General features: G+C 31.0%; 1 protein-coding gene and 1 long non-coding RNA gene across 6 annotated transcripts in view; both read left to right on the forward strand.

Annotated features, from left to right (window-relative positions):
- Positions 1-7,308, forward strand: part of LOC143236883 (techylectin-5B-like) — a 263,403-nt gene that overhangs the window by 56,988 nt on the left and 199,107 nt on the right. The gene's annotated exons all lie outside the window — the stretch shown is intronic.
- Positions 3,783-6,156, forward strand: LOC143239883 (uncharacterized). The gene is made up of 2 exons (XR_013021424.1): positions 3,783-3,964; positions 5,106-6,156. It is a non-coding gene; the product is annotated as an uncharacterized LOC143239883 (long non-coding RNA).

A 7,308-nucleotide genomic window follows, 5' to 3' on the forward strand; every position in this document is an offset into this window, starting at 1 on the left:
TTTAAATATAATACCAGACCTACCAGTATGATAAAGTAGTACTACCTTATGTACCAGTGTGATACATTAATACTAACATATGTACAAGTGTGATACAGTAATACTAACGTATGTACAAGTGTGATACAGTAATACTAACATATGTACCAGTGAGATACAGTAATACTAACATACGTACCAGTATGATACAGTAGTACTAACAGATGTGCTTAAAGTAAATTATTTATTTTCTATATTCATGTGTCTGAAGGTAAACGTTTTCTAACTATTTTTCTTTCTTTAATGTTCAAGATACTAGTACTGAATATTAATACAGACAAAATGAAAAGGAATAAACTAATGACATCAATACAGTTTATTAAAACCAGTATTTAGTTTCCATGGCACCACATATGAGACAGGTTCATTTATTTTCACACAAAATCAGTGCTTATAAAAGCAATGTACACATAGTTTTAACTTTGTTTGTTTAGTTTATACAACATATTTATATTTTATTGGTTTAGTTAAACTATATCACTGCAACAATGAAATTATGAAACGTTCCTCATGGTATTCAAGAGTTTTTCAAACACAAACATTCACACTCCAAAATAGTAATTTGTTTTTCCACCAGGGGTCCACAGTATCCACAATATAGGTAAAAAGACAAACACAGTGTGGATGTCAAAAGAAAAATACGTCAGATATTCGTTTGGATGGATAAAATTTATGGTAATGTTATATATCCAGACCGTAACCATATTGGTTAATTAATAAAGTAAACTGAGTTATGTTAGCGGTTACCAAACATTAATGTAAAATAGTAAATTCTCTACATGCATGAAAGAACCTTAACTGACGGAACTGAAGAAAATGATATTCCATATCTGAATGTTATATCAATCTTATCTACTGCATACCCAAAAAATAATAACTGTACAAAATGCAGTTGTTAAGATGTTTCGTAAAATATTCTACACCTAATAGCTAAAAAAATTAAAAAACGACAGTAAGAAAAACGTATTCCACTTCTTCAGTGAATGTTCTGAAAAAGAGATATAAATAATTCCCTGAGTCGAAGTAATAGTTAACGTACTGCTCACTAGTGGTCGCTGTTCTGGGAGGCCTGAAATTATTGTGTTTTGAAGATCATCACCTGTGATAAAATTATTTGACGCAGTTCTGGCTTGTCCTTTATCTTCTTATTTGAGATTATATACTGTCCAAAACTAGTTATATCCATTTCTAAATCAAATATAAAATTCTGACATTAGGTTTAGTAACTAAGCTTAAGCCTAGCGTGTTAGAGCTCAGTTGATACTAATGAGGATAAAACTTTACATTCAACAGAGTCCCTGAAGTTTAGTTATATGTTCCACTGTGTTTTGTGAGTAAAACGGTAAAGGATTGATATACAATTAAACGGAATACTTTAGAATAATTATTGAAACATGATTAACCCTGAACAAATTTTACATATGTTCCCATGTAATAACACCATATACAGCAGTAATTGAGAAGATTCCAACCTAAATGAATTATTTACAATACCGTGGCTTCATCTAGGCATAAACTTCTCGTAATTACAAAGTATATGTTTGGTACTTTATTATTTCTATACCCAGACCAGCTTCTTTCTTTAATATTATTTTCTTTCTGCTTTTATTATTTCCATAATGTTTAATTCAACTTTCTATTCTACATGATTTATCATTTTAACATTACTTCAGTCTGTAACATGAGATGCATCTACCGTGTGTTCTACTAAAGCTCACTAGTTTACTTGTATTTATCTACCACATTTTTAATGTTGCTTGATCTAGAATTATAGTTACATATACATATAGTCACTGTATTGTTTCGTTTGTTTTTGAATTTCGCGCAGAACTACTCGAGAGCTATCTGTGCTAGCCGTCCCTAATTTAGCAGTGTAAGACTAGAGGGAAGGCAGTTAGTCTGCACCACTCACCGTGAACTCTTAGGTTACTCTTTTACCAACGAATAGTGGGATTGACTGCACATTATAACGCCTCCACGGCTAAAAGGGCGAGCATGTTATGCGCGACAGGGATGCGAATCCGCGATCCTCGGAATATGAGTCGCACACCTTAACCCACCTGGCCATACCTTCATCGCTAAGATTCAAACAACAGACACAAACGTTGCTACAAATTATGTGTTACACCATGCTGTTGTTAACATGTAACGTTGATGTTGTAGAAACATGGAAGTTGTAACAGAAACAGGAGTATAACATTATCCAATATAATATACATAATATCCTAGAGACATGAGTTTATGAATAATTCTATTTTTATACTGAAACAAATAGATGTCGAAAAATATAATAATAGATGAGTTAATTTCTCCAAAAATTCAACTTCCAGTTTAACATGTATGTTATGAATAATAATATAGAAACTAAATAAAGTTTATTTATGTCTAAAACAATGAAGAAATTTACATACACCTCTGGCAAACGTGTAAATTACTTTCTTTTGTAGTAAATATAATACCAGGTTTCGATACTTGTGGTTTACACAACACTGTGTAGCTTAACAAGAAAACAAGATTGTTGTGATGATAATATGAACTTTTCCATATTTACAAGACCTCTATATATAACTTACTTTTATAACATTCATTATTATGAATTGTTTTAATTTTAGAAAAGAACGTTAACAATTGAAATTATCTACAATTTAAATATCAGATAATTTTTAAAATTTACTTTAAAGATTTGTATTATCTTAAATATCATTAGTCTATGATTGTGAAAATTAATATAACAATAAATATGTTGTTTATATAGTAAGGGATATTTTAACGTGATAAGTAACATAAATTATCTGATTATTTTTTAAATTTAATTTAATTTGGTATTGTGAAGCCTTTCTACAGCGCCAAGGAAGAAATTCATGTAGATTATTTAAACTGATAATGTATGTCACAAACTTTACACAAACAGAACATAACATATCGACGATAACTTATAAAGTTGTTAAGCATTCATTTAGTTATTTTTACAACATGAAAACTTCATTAACAAATGGTTATCAACATAATTTCTTTCTATGTAACCTAATCACTTGCACTTGGAAACTTTAGTTAAACTTAACACTGACACTTTATTTATTTTTTACTAAAATCGTTAGACCAAACTTTCAGGGTCCGGCATGGCCAGGTGGGGTAAGGCGTTGAACTCGTAATCTGAGGGTAGCGGGTTTCAATCCCCGTCGCACCAAACATGCTCGCCCTTCCAGCCGTGGGAGCGTTATAATGTGACGGTGAATCCCACTATTTGTTGGTAAAAGAGTAGTCCAAGAGTTGGGGGTAGGTGTTGATAACTAGCTGTTTTCCTTCTAGTCTTACACTACAAAATTAAGGACGGGTAGCGCAGATAGCTCTAGTGTAGCTTTGCGCGAAATTCAAAACAAACCAAATCCTTGCTATGATAAAAACTGTATTTACCACGAACTACCAGTTTGTTACTTTCTTTCTTGCCATGGATTAAATTTATAATACGTCAAATAATTTTAAGGTAATGTGTATTTTATCGTGTATTTGTGTTTTAGATCAATGTTTACACGTTTTTAACATTATGAAAATGTGTAACTAGTTGAGTTTAACATGCAAACATGAAATCTGTATATTTACATGAAGTACTTATTGTATAATTTAATGAAGAAATTGACTTGTAATTACTTAGTATATCATTTGCATGTGCATATTAATTACATATTACGTCACACATTCCCCTCCATACTGCCATTCTAATTGTGTTGTGTGTGAAAGTGAAACCATTTTGGATATTACAGTGACTGTAGCGAAACTATTACAAGTGTCGATGTAACTGCTGTTACCTTTAATGAATTTCATTGTGACTAGTAAGAGACTGTTATGAGTTTCAATGTGACTGATGTGAGACATTATGGGTGTCAATGTGATTTCTGAAAGATCAACACGGGTGTAAGTGTGACTGGTAAGAAACTGTTATTGAAGTCAATGTGACTGAACTTTAATAATATTATACTTTTACTTGGTTCATTAATTTAGAATGTTTCTATACTGATATTGTATTTATGTATTAAACACGAAAACCAAATATTTTAATGTAACGTTACATGGAAGGATGTTCGTTAGTTTTCAATGTCGTTATTCGTGTTTAGACACTAACACATTCAACAGACAATATGTAGAAGAGACAATAACACGTATAGAGAAAAGTTCACAAGTAACAATACATGATGTTTGTTCATTAACCTTTCTACATTTCTTAAATAATTATTTTATAAATCCACAGATCTGGTAATACAGTCTGGATGGGCATCTGTCGGTACGGTGTAATTTCAGACTACTTCTTCCACCAATAGTATGTAACAAGTGAAAGTCGTTAATATCATTATAAAACTAACAAAATATATCATAATGTTCTCCCAGTTACTTTTATTTTTTGGTCTGTTGTTGTTTTTGTTTTTTTTTTTGCTGTGGATGTTGTTAAATATACTTTAAATCCTTTCATTCGGTTACTTTCTGGTAAGTACTAATCTACAGTCTGTTGTTCTGTAAACGATTTATGTAACGAAAATACTTTAGAACAATTGTTCATTAGAGAGATTTATAACTACACTTAGAACAGTTGTTTATTAGATACATATGTAATTGTACATAGAACAAATATTTAACGTTCTAACATGTTTGGTAGACATGATTCACACAGTGATAATTAAGTAATTATTAAATTGGTGTTCGCGGTTCAAACTGGATATTTTCGAAATTTAGAATTATTGTTGTTACTAACCGTCGTGTTTTTACAATTCGCAGTTCTTGTTGTTAATAACCGTCATATTTTAGAGTTTACAGTTATTGTAAACTGTATCATGTTTTAACAGTATACAGTTCTTGTTATTAACAACCGTCATGTTTTTACCTGTACAGTTTTTGTTCTAATAACTGTCATTTTTTACAGTTTACAGTTCTTGTTGTAACTGACTGTCATGTTTTTACAGTTTACAGTTCTTATTGTTAATAACTGTCATATTTTCACAGTGTACAGTATTCTAATTCTTGAAAATTTCTAAGAGGATTCAGATTACTTTCCTCTTAATTAATTACTTTAATAGGACTAGGACTCTGGATGTGGCAATGAATGAATCGGTGATGTGTTCCACACGAGAAAGTCATCTCCATATTGGAAGATAAGAGTATGTATTAGCTAAAGGAGAGGTATGACATTTAGGAATAGAAAGTAGAGTAGTGGACTGAGGACAAACCCTGGAAGTCTTCTGCATTTCGATGTGCTGTTGTTTATTTTATACTTAACAGTTCTACTTATTGATAAAGGAAGAAAGCCACCTGATGATGAGAATAAGGAATTTGTATATAGTTAATTGATACTTTAGGGTATTGTTTCATACAATTTGAAATGGTTGCATCTGGAAATGCTGCGACTGTTGATTGATCCTGGTTGAACTGTCGGTGTATAAATTCAACCAATCTTACTGGGTGATCGGTTGTCTGTCTGTGTTTTGTACTCTCGTTTCGTTTATTGTTGAAGACGTTGTTCTGTTGAATGTGAGTTTGTCCATGAGTTTACTTAAGTTCTACAGAAGACTTTTAAGGTATTTCGCTGTTTGATTGGCTAACGTATCCTTTTATTTGACCTTTTTGTCGTGAACTTTCAAATTAACGGATAGCATCCGTAAGAAAAAGGTTTGATGTTCTGTCGCTCTGTCGTGTTTCAAGGATGATTTTTATTTCTGTTAGAGATAGAGCACGTATAAAGATCACAGTGTTCATGTTATGGGAATGAAGGGTTAAATAAATAAATAATAATAAACTACTGATATATATATATTGTAATTCTGGATAGTTTAGGCCAAGGAAGAACCACATAAATGTAAATAATTCAGTTTAACTTAGAACATTTTAAAATCAAAATTACTATCATACTTTTGTTCTTCTCCGTTACTGCTACATATGACGTCATATTACACCGGAAAAATATAAGTTTATTCCGGGTTAGTCGTGTTTCAATAATTATTTGTTGTGTAACAATTATAATAACATTGTATTTTGGTTAATTGTATATAGATTAAACCTATACTTTTACAACGAAATGGATTCTGTAGAACTGAAAGTTTTACCTTAATTAAAGTCAACGGAGTACCAACACACCAGGCCTAAACTTAATTACAAAACCTAAGGTCAGAACTTTAATTTGGGATGAGAAATGGATATAACTAGTTTCGGATATAACAATATCTAATAAATATAACATAACATTATATACTGTTACTTAATATAGTTATATTTTGATGTGAAAAGATGAAGGATGATCCAGAATTGTGTCAAGGAATTGGTCACAGCCAGCGATCATCCATACACTATAATTTCAGAACTATTTCTACGACACAGAGAATATTTTAAATATCTCATTTCCGTACCATTTATGGAAGAAGTTTTTGTCACTGCGTTTTTTTATTACTTATGTACAAAATTAGTATACTGTAGCTATTAAAGATAGAATATTTAACGAAATATCTTTCGCACTGTATTTGTTACAGTTATTATGTTTTAGGTATGTGGAAGATAAGTGTAATATGATATTCAGAAATAGAATATTCTACGATTTTCTTCACAACAATTGGATAAGTTTATTTCAGGTATGTAGAATATTTACTATTAATTTTTGGTAACCACTGGCACAACACAATTTCCTTTATAAAGTAACTAATATGGTTACAGTCTGGATATATAACATTAACATAAACATTACACATCCATACGAATACCTGACGTATTTCTCTTCTGACATCACACGGTGTGTTTATGTTTTTACCTATATTATTTATCGAGAATATGAGGTCCCTGTATACTCGTTAGAAGGATATACCCTTGACCCACATCCTCTAGAGACGTTCTTGGAAAAAATGTTTATATTGATACTTGTACATTTATTCATTATATGACATAAGAAAGTTTCTATACCGCTGTACTTTCATCAATACAGATTCCAGTGACTGCAGTAATGCGATGCAGTCATTGCTCTGAATAGATTGGTTTGAAATTATTCTATTTCTTCTGGTTGGTTATAACACCAACATTACTGATACTAATTTTAAACGTTTTTAATCGTTGTGTTAATCAATTTTATGATACATTCATGTGAAATTTAAAAACATATTTTTAGGAAGTTATCGTAATGATTCACGCCAGCTTTACCAAATATTCCGCTGACAAGTTAGAAGGAATAAAAGTAGTCAACACCACCTACCGGCAATTCGTGAACTACACTATCACAATATTTAAATTCGTATTTGACCT

This window comes from Tachypleus tridentatus, chromosome 13 (genome assembly GCF_004210375.1).
Source record: "Tachypleus tridentatus isolate NWPU-2018 chromosome 13, ASM421037v1, whole genome shotgun sequence".
Taxonomy (NCBI): Eukaryota; Metazoa; Arthropoda; class Merostomata; order Xiphosura; family Limulidae; genus Tachypleus; species Tachypleus tridentatus.